We start from the raw sequence: 14,488 nt of genomic DNA on the forward strand, positions 1-14,488 counted from the left end.
ATGTGAAAATTTGATTTATATGGTTTGAACTCCATTCTTCCATGATAAGTTTTCAACAATCTATAAATTATCTTAAAATATTTTATATTTTTCATTATAATAATTAACATATGATAAATCTATAGAAANAATTAGTTTACAAATAGATTGGTAAGTTTTTTATTGTAGAAAAATTGTTAATACAAATTACACTTGTACCTTTATGTATTATCTTGTTAAAAATTCAAATATAGTGGGGAAATAATACCATTCAATCAATTTTACAATTGATGTTTATATTTTACATTGATGTTAAAATGAGTTTTATACCACATATTCTTTTTATGTTAATAATTGGAGCAACTTAAGCAGGTTATAATTTATAGTTTAAGTTTTTGTAAATTATTAAAATAAATTAATTGTAAATTGTGATCCCCAATATCATTCTCTATCAGTTATTAAATGGATATAACAATGATCGATTTATTTATCAAAAAACTAATTGAGTACCGGCATACAACAATTTTACGATTACAATGTTGGGCCCATATACGGGCCTTTCCTCATCTAGTTATATATAGAAGAGAGAAGAGGTCGACCAATGGCATCTTTGCAAATCAAGCTTTATTTAAGGGTAAAATGGTAATTATGTCACGATCTAGAAGGATCCTTTTTCTTTCTCATCTCTAAAAAAAAAAAAAAAAAATAGAGCACCAGCAGCTAACTATTTTCTTCATCTTCTCTTCTGGTACAATTTCCTTTCAATTTTTGCTGAAATATTTCTTTGTTGTCTTTGATCCTTCCAATTTTTGGTCTACCTTTGTTATATTTGTGTTGATTTTTGCCCGTTTCTTGAAGAAATCCAGTCTTTTTTGCTTCATTGTTATTTCCTTAACATTGTCTTTTGCTTTTCTAATTTCATTAGGTTGTTCTCTCTGTATTTCCAACAGAAGCTTCTTGTTTCTCTCCGTCTCCCTCACCCTCTCAGGTAGTTCTTGAAGCTAGCATATACATCCCTTTTGGATTTTATCTTACTTTCAAATTTGCAAGGAAGATTTTCATTTCTCATAAATAAGAGCTCTGTAATTGAATTATTATCAAATTTTGAAGACTTTAGCGAAAATGTACATCAATTGCCTTTTTCCTAATCCTATTATAATTTCAATTTTGTTTTATGTATAATATGCTATTAACTGGCATGTTAGTTTTTTGGTCCGACGCTAGAGGAAATATGCTTCTGCTCTCTCTTAAATTGTGTGCTATTGGAGTTTGTCTTTACTAAAAATTTAATATTGATATAGTGCTCCAATCAGAAGTGGTAGTATATTAGCATAATGAAGAATAGCAGAAAGTGATAGCACTCTGAAACCCACCAAACCTACAGGTACATCTAGGGGCGGCAAAATGGTTAAAACAAAACAGTTAACCACCCATATTATCCATTAAAAAATGGGTTGGATAATGAACTTTTTAAAAACGGGTCAAATATGGATAAGAACCATATTATTCATTTAGAAAATGGATAACCAATAAGTAACCAATGGATAACCAATGGGTCTAACTTTTACATTTGTAAAGCCTCAAATTGGGGGTTCCTCAAGTTAGGAAGACTAAGAATTCTCCCAAAAGTGATCACATACAAGAATTCATGAATAATATGGGTAACCCATATTATCCGCCGGTTAACCCGTTTTCTATCCGTATTAAATATGGGTCGGGTCGGGAATTGATCCATTTTTTCATTACCCGTTTTCAACCCGAACCATATCTGACCCGGCCCGCCCGTTTGCCACTCCTAAGTACAACTTAAAGGCAATGTTAACTAATAGTTATGAGTAACTTTCAGAATTGAAGGCTTTGTAAAACTTTGAGGTCCATCCATCCTATGCAAAATGAAAAAAAATTGAATAGAAATTCCCTCTATTGTGCACAGACTAAAGGACTAAAAGCCTGAGAACTTCAAGGTTTGAAGATTCCAGATTGAACTATTCCAACGGGTCTTCAATTTGTATGCATTTTTCAAAATGGGTATAAATGTAGCTATAGTGAAGTTACTCATTTGTCAACGAGTATTGTTGCTATAACTACCAAAGTTCCATTTTCATTTTGATCATATATTTGGTTATACAAGCAACCAACAAGCGTCAAAAATTCCTTTTATTTTTCCCCCTATCCTTTTTCTACCCCCCCCCCCCCTCACAAATTTAGTCTTTATCATACTCTAATTCTTTAATTACTAATTTTTAAGGTAAAATTTTCTTGAAGTTAACAGTTTGAACAGAATGAAGGCGCAAGCTAAGATAGTTCATGCTAGCCGATGTTTTGGCCAAATTGCAAATGCATGATGGTATGCATGACAAAATTGAACATTTTTTACCAAAAGGTGAGCGATTAGATTTTCATAAATCTTTTTATTATTAATTATTTCTTTATTTCTTTGAGATTGAAGGGTAGTTTTTGTTATCGTAATTTTTATGATAGATAAAGATATATCGATATTTAATCCTTAAATGAATTATTTTAAGAGATAATGGAATCTTTCTTCCAGTTTCTCGCTAAGAAGCTAGATGGACTTTAATAGCTTGACGAAAAAAATAAAGTTCTGAACTTTATAAGGTTTATCAACGCTTCATATATACCATTTTTATTTTTGTATCAGATGTCTTCTTAGTGATCTACGTCTACTTAGCAAATTTAAAATATTTACACACTTGGAAAACCTATTAGGGATTTCATGAGCCATGAACCTACTTCAGTGGAAGAAGCTTCCTCTTTTAGGGCAGAACATAAACTATAGAGTTAGTATCAGTATTGTATTAGTGCTTTTGATAACTGATAAGGCGTTATTGACTAACCACATATATTTCTTCTTCAGTAATTTTCGCATGTGCTTAGATACCAAGTCACAGAATCTATAGGTAGCAACTTGCTCCTCTGCTTTAGCCACTTTCTTGATATCAACAGATAGACACGCAAAAGTAGCATTAGCATCAGTTTCCATTTGAACATGAAGCTCGCCATATTGCCACCCGTAACTTTTATTTTAATCGTACATGGATCTTTTACAAGTTAAGCTTTGGAATAAGCCTCCCACACCATTAGATGTCATATACAAATTCCACAGCATCACTTATGGTGCTTGATTTGTAATTAACTATCTATTTGGTTGGTTTTGCTTTTATTACTTGTTCATTTATGTGGAGTAACTAATAAACCAAGTACCATGATCTTTCTGGGACATGTATCTCTTGAAATATATGCTCCAGAATTCAAGCATTCTTTCTGAACGCTTTTATGCTTGAGAATCGAGATCATCTTTAACGTACTGATTTTTTAATTCCAATGAAACTGAAAGATTTTACCTGAGCGGCATGGAAGTGGAACACCTAAAAAGTACTCTTTGTGTTACAGTAGAGAAAATAACAATTGTGCCCAAATGTTTATATGGTTGTAGCTCATAAACTATTTGATCAAGAATTTGATTGTTCCTGTATTACTATTATTTTAACATATATATGATTGGAATGAAGGTTCATTCTAGAAACATCGATATTGGTGTCAGATAGATTTCCAAGTAGCTAGATATTTAATTAGCGTATGCTATCTTTTTCTGTTCTTTCTTATTGCTCTCCACCTAAAAGTCCATATAATTTGCTTGCAATTTACTTTAAGTTTGTATTTCATTCAAGTTTTTTGTGTGAAAGTATAAGTGGTGGATTGATATACCATCTTAGCATATTTGGCAGGGATAATTCACCTGACCAATTGGTTAGTTCATAATTGTTTGGTTTGTTCTACTTTTAGTACACTACATGAAATACACAAGGAGTATATGATTCATATATATTTGTAAATATAACAATTTCTGAGGGCCATCGGACTGGGTAAAACCTGAATTAACCGTGATGCACTTGCGGGAAACTCCTTGCCGAGGGCCTGTGCACCCCCGGGATAGTCGGGGCTCATAGAGACTCAGACACCCGGTGCAAATCAAAAAAAAATATATTTGTAAATGCATTTGCATATATGCTATTTATTAACATATATGAAGTATGTCTTAGGAACATGCTTCTGCTCAGTATCTTGGCAGCACCAGAATTTTCTTTATTCAGGGGGTTATATTTTATCTCTAAGATACCCTTTCATTGACGGAATAGTGCATTTCTTTTTTGTCATGTCTTCCTTAAGATAATGTACTTTAAATTAATCGACTGATAAAGAAGATACTTACTTTTGCAGGAGACTTCTGGTAATTTTATTATACCACAGATTTCCTGAAGTTACGATATTCATATCCCGCTCAACCAGTTCAAACCAGTAAAGACACTTATTAAGACCAAGTAACCATCAAAGCATATAATTTGGATAAAGATGTATGAAGGAGTTGCATCACCTATTTATCCGGCCTTATCTATGGGAACTTAGTCATGCAGTAATACTAGCTACTTACTAGCAGAAGATATTTCAAAAACTAAGTCATGAACAAATAATGCCTTTGGGCTATCATTTTGTATGGTTTACCTTCGTGGATTTAATTTTCTTGAGGGAGCGAGATTCATTTGTTCCTGAATGCAGATTCTGAATATGTACATGTATGCTCTTAATAGTAGGTGGTCGTTAATGTTTGTCACTATTTACTAAGTGTCCGTTTGAATTGGCTAAAAAAGTGTTTTTTCAGCAGAAATAGCTTACACCAAAAAGCAATAAGTTGGGGTTGCACAACTTATTGTTTTTGGCTTGTTTTAAGCAGTTTTTAACTTATTCTAAGCATTTTTTGACTTGACCAAACAATGAGAAAAGCTAAAAAGAGATTAAAAGCTGATTTGACTACCTTAAAAGCCAATCCAAACACCTTTCATGAATGGAACTGTGCTTCTGTATTAGTGAAAATATGGTTGTTCCAGGATATGTATTCCTATTTAGGGTTCAAATCGTAGATGTAGCTAAAGATTATATATAAATTCTCTCAGCTATATCAAAATTTGAAATGTTGGGCCTGTGCTATGCACAGACAAACCTCATAATTTGAAATGTTGGGCCTGTGCTATGCACATGCAAACCTCATCTTGTATGTTTAGAGAAGGTGTCTATGAAATGAGATCCTAACTGTCATATATGGGGCGAACTCTTGTAGTCTTCTTTTTCTATGTTTTTGTTCTTTCTTGTTAGATTTTTCCTATTATGTGTATGACCCAATATATTAAAGCCCATAACTAATATTTAATGAAAGACAAATCTCGTCAGTCTAATCGGTTACTTGATGGACGTACCGGATTAAGTGAGAATCTCTATAAATTGGTCCTCTCCCCACCCATTAGGGTTATCATATTTTTCTATTCTCTCTTCCATCACTAAAGAAACCAATTCCAACTAACGCTTCCGCTTCGTGATAATGGCTTACGATTCAGGTATGTTTTTTCTGTAACAATTTTATGTAAGATTATCATGTTCAAGATCCTGGTATGAATTGAAGTTTATGTTTTACATGTGGTATCATCAACCTGGGATTTGAATTGATAATCTTCGTGAAAGAATGTATTGTTAAGCAGATATATGACTATGCCGCCTTACGAATTTTTGGTACCGTAGTTACGAACTACATTAGAGTTCACTTTATTTACTTTATGCAATTATTGTTTCAACCCATTAGTAATAGCTATTTAGTTCTTATTTTAAATGAATAAAATAAGTAGTTGCTATATTTTGGTGCTTAAAATGTCCAGATATGTCTAATTATATCTTTTAACTTTCTAAAACATGATCAGCCTTGAATATTGTAAGATTATTCTGTTTGGGAAAAGTTTATGACGAGAACTGTGTAAGCAATTGAGGGTCATGGTTTCTATTCTTAAACAAATAGATTAAGTAAAAGGAGTTTGGATGTTGAAGCAATAGAGACGCCGACCCGTAGAATGTAATGTTGAAGGTGCAGTGAGTTATCTCCTTTAGGGTTGTCTTTTCTTTAAATATTATATTTTAAAAAAAATTATGATAGCTAAAATGTGCCAAAATCTTCAGAGATGTCCTAATGTAATAAACGTAAAAATAGCACGGTATAGCCAGTTTTCGGACTGGTCAATCAAAAATAGCCAGCATTTACCAAGTCAATAAAAAATAGCCACTATTTTGCTGCAATAGAGACCGGTCCAGCATAATATGCTGGAGTTCGGTGCACTTGTGTATGAACTCCAACATATTATGCTGGACCGGTATACTTTGCTGGCTCCAGTATAATATACTGGAGACTGGAGCACCGGTGTTCCAAACTCCAGTATATTATACTGGACCAATATACTTGCTGGAACTCCAGTATATTATGCTGGAGTTCTAGTGTACTTATGCTGGAGTTCCAGCATACTTATTCTGGAACTCCAGTATAATATGCTGGAGTTCAAGTATACTTATGATGGACCTCCAGCATAATATACTGGAGTATTTTCCGGGTTTTGAGCAGTGTTTTCGCTCAGATTTATCTTTATATAAAAAGTGGCTAAATTTCGATTACTTTTGAAATTAGGCTATTTTTGAACGACCAATTATAAATCTGGCTATTTTTAAAATTTACCCGTAATAAATTGGTCTAAGCCCATGCAAATTTGCTCATTAAATTAGCTAACCGTAATTTAATATGAGGTTTGGCTCATTATTGCTTAGTAAAAGTTAATATTACTTATTAAGCTATAATAGTTTCCTTTTATTTTGGACTGTTTAAGGTATTTAGGTCATTAAGTGATTAAATTATTGATAAATCCATTACTGTTAGTTTTATGTATGTGATTAAAGTTATGTAGTTTGTTAGTCACCAAAGTGATCAAACTAGATTGTTTAAAATACTTTGATATTTATTTTATGTATGCATTTATGTTTATATAGTTTGTTAGTCGCCAAAGTGATCAAACTAGATTGTTGAAAATACTATGATATTTATTTTATGTGTGCATTATGTTTATATAGTTTGTTAGTTGTCAAAGTGACCAAACTAGTATATTTAAGAAATTACACATGCATAAAATTGTAGTTTATCCATAAAACTAATGAAACGCCTATAATTAAAAATAAATGGATAAATTAATTTTCACTATTGCTAGAACTTAAGGATTTACCCAAAGGTGAATCAATTATTCTATAAATAGTGAATATGATGAGGTAAAATTAATATCCTTTAGTTAAATATATATTGTCTGTCCAAAGATGGCATATATACTTGGTTAAATATATTTAATTACCTATTAAAGACCAAGTGGCATTGAAATTACGATAGTGTGTCGTAGTATTTACCCAAAGGAGAATTGCGATATGCTTTAACTGTTTTGCTGAATCCATATTGATTTGTGAGCATGTATTATCTATTTTGCAGCTATTCCCCTTCATTTGCATGCTTCGTCTGTTACTGTGTTCAATAGATTGAACTTCTTTGAATGGCATGAACAAGTCCAATTCCACTTAGGTGTGATGGATCTTGACTTGGCTCTGCTGAATGATAAGCCTGCTGACATTACTGATTCAAGCAGTGCGGATGAGAAGTCTTTCCATAAAGTATGGGAACTCTCTAACACGCTGAGCCTTATGTTTATGCAAATGAGTATTGCAAACAACATTAAGAGTACTATTCCACAAACAGAAAGTGCCAGGGAATACCTGAAGTTTGTGGAAGAACGTTTTCGTTCTGCAGATAAGTCTCTTGCTGGTAGACTAATGGCTGAACTCACGACCATGAAGTTTGATGGGTCGCGTAGTATGCAAAATCGTATCATCGAGATGACTAACATTGCAGCAAGACTTCACACCTTGGGGATGAAAGTTAATGACACTTTCTTGGTTCAGTTTATTCTGAACTCGTTGCCTCCTGAGCATGAGCTTTTTCAAATTAAGTATAACACTATTAAGGATAAGTGAAATGTTAGTGAATTGTCCAGTATGCTTACTCAGGAGGAGTCAAGACTTAAGAAACAAGGGAGTCATTCAATTAACCTCATGGATCAAGGAGCTGGAAAATGACTTAAAGTGAATGCCAACAAGTTCAAGAAGAAGAAAGCACCTGCTAAAGCTCCACGGGATGCTAACAAGGAACATAAGGAAAATACGTGTCGTTTCTGTAACATGGAACACACTATCAGAAAGATTTCCTGAAATGTAAAGCTTGGTTCGAAAAGAAAGGTACAATTAGTGCTTTTGTATGTTTCGGATTAAATTTAGTAGAAGTTCCTAATAATACTTGGTGGTTTGATTCTAGTAAATTGGTTATGTATCTACTGCGTTGTAGGGATTCCTTACGATCCAAACTACAAATCCAAATAAGGATTTCTTGTTCATGGGAAATCGTATGAAGGCTCCAATTGAAGGCATAGGGACTTATCGTTTGATCATGGAGACTGGACGCCACATTGATCTATTACAAACTCTTTATGTACCTTCAGTTTCTATGAATTAATTTCTCTTTCAAGACTTTATGTTTATGGATTTGATTTAAAGTTTGGAAATGGATGTTTTAATTTATATAAGAATGCCGTTTTTTATGGTTCTGGTTTATATAAATTGAAACTCGATATTGGTTTTTCTGAATCCCTTCTTACTATTCAACGTAATGTTAGAATTAAACATAGTTCACTAGATGAAAGTTCTGCTTACTAATGGCATAGACGTTTGGGTCATATATCCAAAAAAAGGTTAGAAAGATTAGTAAAGAATGAGATTCTTCCGAATCTAAATTTTACTGATCTTACTATATGTTTGGATTGCATTAAGGGAAAGCAAACCAAGCATAGTAAGAGAGGTGCCACAAGAAGCACCCAGCTTCTTGAAGTTATACACTGCGATATTTGTGAACCCTTTGATGTTCCATCTTTTGGTGGAGAAAAATATTTTATCACTTTTGTCGATGACTTTTCACGTTATGGATACATCTATTTGCTGAAAGAAAAATCTCAAGCAACAGATGCTCTCAAAGTGTTTGTTAATGAGGTTGAAAGGCAATTAGATAAAAAGGTGAAAATCATTAGGTCAGATAGAGGTGGTGAATATTATGGAAAATATAATGAATCAGGACAATGTCCACGTCCATCTGCAAAGTTCCTCGAGAAACATGGCATATGTGCACAGTATACTATGCTAGGAACACCTCAACAAAATGGCATTGCAGAAATGCGCGATCGAACACTTATGGATACGGTTAGGAGCATGATGAGTAATTCCTCATTAAAAAATTTATTATGGATGTATGCTCTTAAAACCGTTGTATATTTATTAAATAGGGTTCCTAGTAAGACAGTTTCAAAGACCCCTTTTGAACTGTTGACAGGAAGGAAACCTAGTTTAAGGCACCTGCATGTTTGGGGTTGCCTAGCGGAAGCTAGAGTTTATAAACCACAAGAAAAGAAATTAGATTCTCGAACAGTAAGTGGTTACTTTATTGGTTACCCAGAGAAATCTAAAGGGTATGTGTTTTACCGTCCAAACCATAGTTCGAGAATTGTTTAAACCGGCAATGCAAGATTCATTGAGAATGGTAAAGTTAGTGGGAGTGTTGAAAAATAAAGTGTGGAAATAAAAGAGGTGAGGATCAATATTCCATTACCCACGAATGTGCCTACTTCCACACAAATATCAAACATTGTTCCAGTTATTGAAGAACACTTTGACAACACCGAGCAAAATTTGGATAAAACACTTCATGAAGAAACTAACTCACAAATATCTGACACAAGTGAACCACAAGAAATGCCATAAAGAAAATCTCAAAGAGTTAGAAAATCGACTATTTCGGATGTTACGTGCTTTATTTGCAAGAGTCACATTTTGACATTGGTCTTAATAAGGATCCGGTTTCATTTTCACAAGCCATAGAAAGTAATGAGTCTAACAAATGGATTGATGCCATGAAGGAAGAGTTAAAATCCATGGAATACAATAAAGTCTAGGATCTCGTTGAATTGCTAGAAAGTTCTAAAAGAATCAGGTGTAGATGGGTCTTTAAGATCAAACACGATTCATATGGCAATATTGAACGATACAAAGCAAGACTTGTTGCCAAGGGTTATACTTAGAAAGGAAGCATTGATTGTAAAGAGACTTTTTCACTGGTCTCAAAGAAAGACTCGTTAAGAATTATTATGGCTTTGGTGGCTCATTATGATTTAGAGTTACACCAAATGGATGTGAAAACTGTCTTTCTTAATGGAAACCTCGAGAAGGAAGTTTATATGGACCAACCATTGGGTTTCGAAACTAAAGAAAAAAAGTCAAAGGGAGTGTAAACTGAAGAATTCAATATATGGACTTAAACAAGCCTCACGACAATGGTATATAAAAGTTTAATGATACCATAACATCTTTTAAATTTGTGGAAAATACCGTTGATCGGTGTATATACCAAAAGATCAGTGGAACAAGTTTATATTTTTAGTCTTATATGTTGATGATATCCTACTTGCTGCTAATGATTTAGGCATATTGCGTGAGACTATAGATTTTCTCTCTAAGAATTTTGAAATGAAAGATATGGGCGAGGCATGCTATGTAATAGGAATAGAAATATCTGTGATAGATCACAAGGATTATTGGTATTGTCTCAGAAAGGTTATATCGAAAGAGTTTTAGAGAGATTTAACATGAACAATTATTCGGCAGGAATTGTTCCAATTCAAAAAAGGGACAAATTTAGTCTCATGCAATGCCCTAAGAATGATGTAGAACGAAAAGAAATGGAATCAATTCCTTACTCTTCTATTGTTGGTAGTCTGATGTATACTCAGACTTGCACAAGACCGGATATTAGTTTTGCGGTCGGAATGCTGGGAAGATATCAGAGTAACCTAGAAATTGATTACTAGAAAGCTGCAAAGAAAGTTTTGAGGTACCTGAAAGGAACATAGAATTACATGCTCACGTATAGGAGATCCAAGCATTTGGAAGTTGTTGGATACTCGGATTCAGTTTTCGCTGGAAGTATTGACACTAGAAAGTCTACGTTTGGTTATTTGTTACAATTAGCTGGAGGAGCAATATCGTGGAAGAGTGTCAAATAATCTGTCATTGCTACATCCACGATGGAAGCAGAACGTGGCATGTTTTGAAGCCACAATTCATGCATTATGGATGCGAAACTTTATTTCAGGACTTGGGGTTGTCGACACTATTACCAAGCCGCTAAAAATTTACTGTGATAATTCTGCAGCAGTATTCTACTCCAAGAACGATAAGTACTCCAAAGATGACAAACATATGGAATTAAAGTACTTTATCATCAAGGAGACAGTTCAGAAACAAAGAGTGTCACTTGAGCATATTAGAACTGCTCTCATGATTGCAGATCCATTAACGAAAGGTTTACAACCAAAGATATTTAAAGAACATGTACATAGAATGGGTCTTGGCTCTATTTATGAGTGATGTTGTTGATTTCATGTTTCTCATAATGGTGTACATATTATTGTTTTGAGATGTTGCATAATAAGTCTTTTATGAGACATTATTGTGGACCATAATATTTTATAGCTTATGGACCTGGTACGATGAGTTGCTAATGTTGTAGTATATGGAAGGGAGTATGTAGACAGATTATATATAACCGCCATAACTTACATTTAGTAGTTTATCGTATTATGGTATTTATGATGGACATTATAGAAGAGATTTATTTGTGCTCAACTAATGTTTATATGATTAAATATTAATTTTATGTGATTACTGGGTCAAGTGGGAGAATGTTAAATTTTTCCTATTATGTGTATGACCCAATATATTAAATTCATAATTAATATTTAATGAAAGACAAATCTAGTCCGTCCGATCGGTTACTTGATGGACGTACCGGATTAAGTGAGAACCTCTATAAATTGGTCCTCTCCCCACCCATTAAGGTTACCGTATTTTTCTATTCTCTCTTCCATCACTAAAGTCGGCGGTAACGGAAACTAGGGCAAGGGGCAAGAAACCAATTCCAATTAACGCTTCCGCTTCGTGATAATGGCTTCCGATTCAAGTATGTTTTTTATGTAACAATTTTATGTAAGATTATCATGTTCAAGATCCTGGTATGAATTGAAGTTTATGTTTTACACTTCTCACTTGACAATAAGATGAGCAAAATTTCTTCGACTTCACGTCTAAATTAATCAGAGGCGGAGCCAGAATTTGAAGGTTATAAGTTCTGACCTTTTTACCAAATCTTAGCTCCTTTTAGTTACTGAGTTTACAATAATATTTTATTAGATTTTTTTTAATACAAATATAGGATTTAGCAAAAGTTAATGGGTTCGGACGAATCCGTAGTTACTACAGTCTACACTACCTCCGCCAAATTAACTTTAGTCAAACAATCTCGCTTTGAATGACAATGCACTTGTACCTTCTGGTAAAAAAATTTGTGTATTGCGGGAGATATTATTGGAATTTCATTCTCTCGCATTTCTAGCTAATTTTTGTTGCTTTTTTTCTCTTTCTACAGAAAATTACTCAGTAATCACAAATTAGTGCGAAATTGTTTTGAAGAGCTTTAATTCAATTTGGGTGGCACCGACCACCGCCCACACGCTGCCCACATTCCGCCCTCATACCCGGCACCACCCCCTCTACAAGTCGTAAATGAAGAATGCAAGAAGGAAAAATGTGGAATTTAATGAGAGAATTAATTAAAGAAAGACCTTTAAGCAATTAATGCTTGCTTTATCGTACTTCCTTCCTTGAAGAGAAAGAACAGATAATGTACATTATTCACCTCACTACGATCCCTCCCTTGCTCCCCATCTCCAAACTTAAAGGGATGCACAGAATACAAAGCAGGTTTAAGCGCACCCCCCATTGAATCCCACGTTATTTTGGCTAAGTCATATATTTTTATACTGCCGTGCAATAAGTTCAATAGTATTCACACATGAAAATCAACTACTACTCCAAAAAATGACATGAGAATAGAAAAATGCCGACTCATGATGAACATGTTGATCCTTTTATTCCAGGTTTCCAGCATAGAATTATTTAACAGCTCTTACTTACTTTGGGATGACATAATTGTTAATCAACTTACCCACCAATTAATTAACATTTGTGTTAGGTAGGCTTACTGAGGGGATGAAGGCTCCCGATTGAAACCAAATAATATTCGTGTTAGGTAGGCTTACTGAGGAGATGAAGATTCCCTATTGAAACGTTTCTTATTTCTTAATGTTCGAACATAAGACCTCTAGTTAAGATTAGAGGGAGGTCAATCTTTCTTTGTAGTACGTTAACTTATGGAATGCTTTTTCATTAAAAACCTAGAAAAAAATAAATAGAATTACTTTACAAGTACTAGGCCTAAAATTGGGAAAATCGTTTCAAGCTTCTTTCGGAAGAACCTATAAATGAAAAAGGAAAGGAAAAAGAAAAAAAAAAAAAAAAAAAAAACCCTAATAGATGGACGATGTGGGTCGTGATCTTTAATAGAGAAACCGGAGCTTTAGGAATAAACTTTGGGCCTCAACTTTTTGTCAAGTAATTTTACGGGATCCTTATGCAAATAGTCCGCTGAATTTTACTTTTTCTAATCGATATATATATATTTTTACACACACATAATTTTACACATAATATGTTTGAATTATACATATATTATATATCCACCGGCTATTTTAGTTTAGGAATTTTTACTTCCTATAGCAAAGGTTAATACCTTATTTATTTTAAATAAATACCCTTTTAAAAAATATATTTTATAGATACCTTTTGATTTTTGTAGCCAAATATCTATTTATGGTTACCTCCTACTCTTAAGCCATAAAATACTCTTTGTATTATTTTTCTCTCTCATTCTTTCAGATTTTTCTCCACCCTCTCTCTCTCTCTCAACGTCAGTATTTCTCAGTCGAACACCGGCAACCACTATCCACGTTATGTCTTCATCAGTCTAACACCAGCAACCAAACAATGTTTTCCTTGATTTCGTGGTTAATAGCAACCCATCATTCTGAATCAATTTCTTAGTTCTCAAATTGTGCAATAAGAATTTGGGTCGTGTTTTATTTGTAACACCGGCAACCAAACAATGTTTTCCTTGATTTCGTGGTTAATAGCAACCCATCCTCACACTCTCCACAATCTCCATTGGGTCGTGTTTTCACTACCGGCTTCCTGTGAACGGCGGATTCGCCGGAAATTAGGGTTTGTTCTTGAACAAAGACGACGGAGTTTAGGGCTGAGCAACTTGATTTTCTGTTAATATATTTCAATGTATTTTCACGTATTTCATTGTATTCATTGTCTTTTTTTTCATTGTAATTCAATGTATCTCGTTGTATTCCATGTATTTATTCACTGTCTTTTTTTTTATTATATTTCAATGTATCCCGCTGTATTATATGTATTTCATTATATTCACTGTCTCGCTATATGCCATGAATGTATTCATATGTTTTTTTTAATTAATATAATTTATGTATTCAGATGTATTATATAATTTCTCTGAAGATTGATATGTTTTTGGGGTATTTTTTGGTTGAGAATCTTCTTTATAACTGAAAATACAAAATTTGTG

At 33.5% G+C, this 14,488-nt stretch overlaps 1 long non-coding RNA gene across 1 annotated transcript; it reads left to right on the forward strand.

Annotated features, from left to right (window-relative positions):
- LOC109208335 lies at positions 687–4,620 on the forward strand. The gene is made up of 4 exons (XR_002065148.1): positions 687–727; positions 905–967; positions 2,245–2,362; positions 4,219–4,620. It is a non-coding gene; the product is annotated as an uncharacterized LOC109208335 (long non-coding RNA).

Source organism: Nicotiana attenuata, chromosome 2, assembly GCF_001879085.1.
Source record: "Nicotiana attenuata strain UT chromosome 2, NIATTr2, whole genome shotgun sequence".
NCBI lineage: Eukaryota > Viridiplantae > Streptophyta > Magnoliopsida > Solanales > Solanaceae > Nicotiana > Nicotiana attenuata.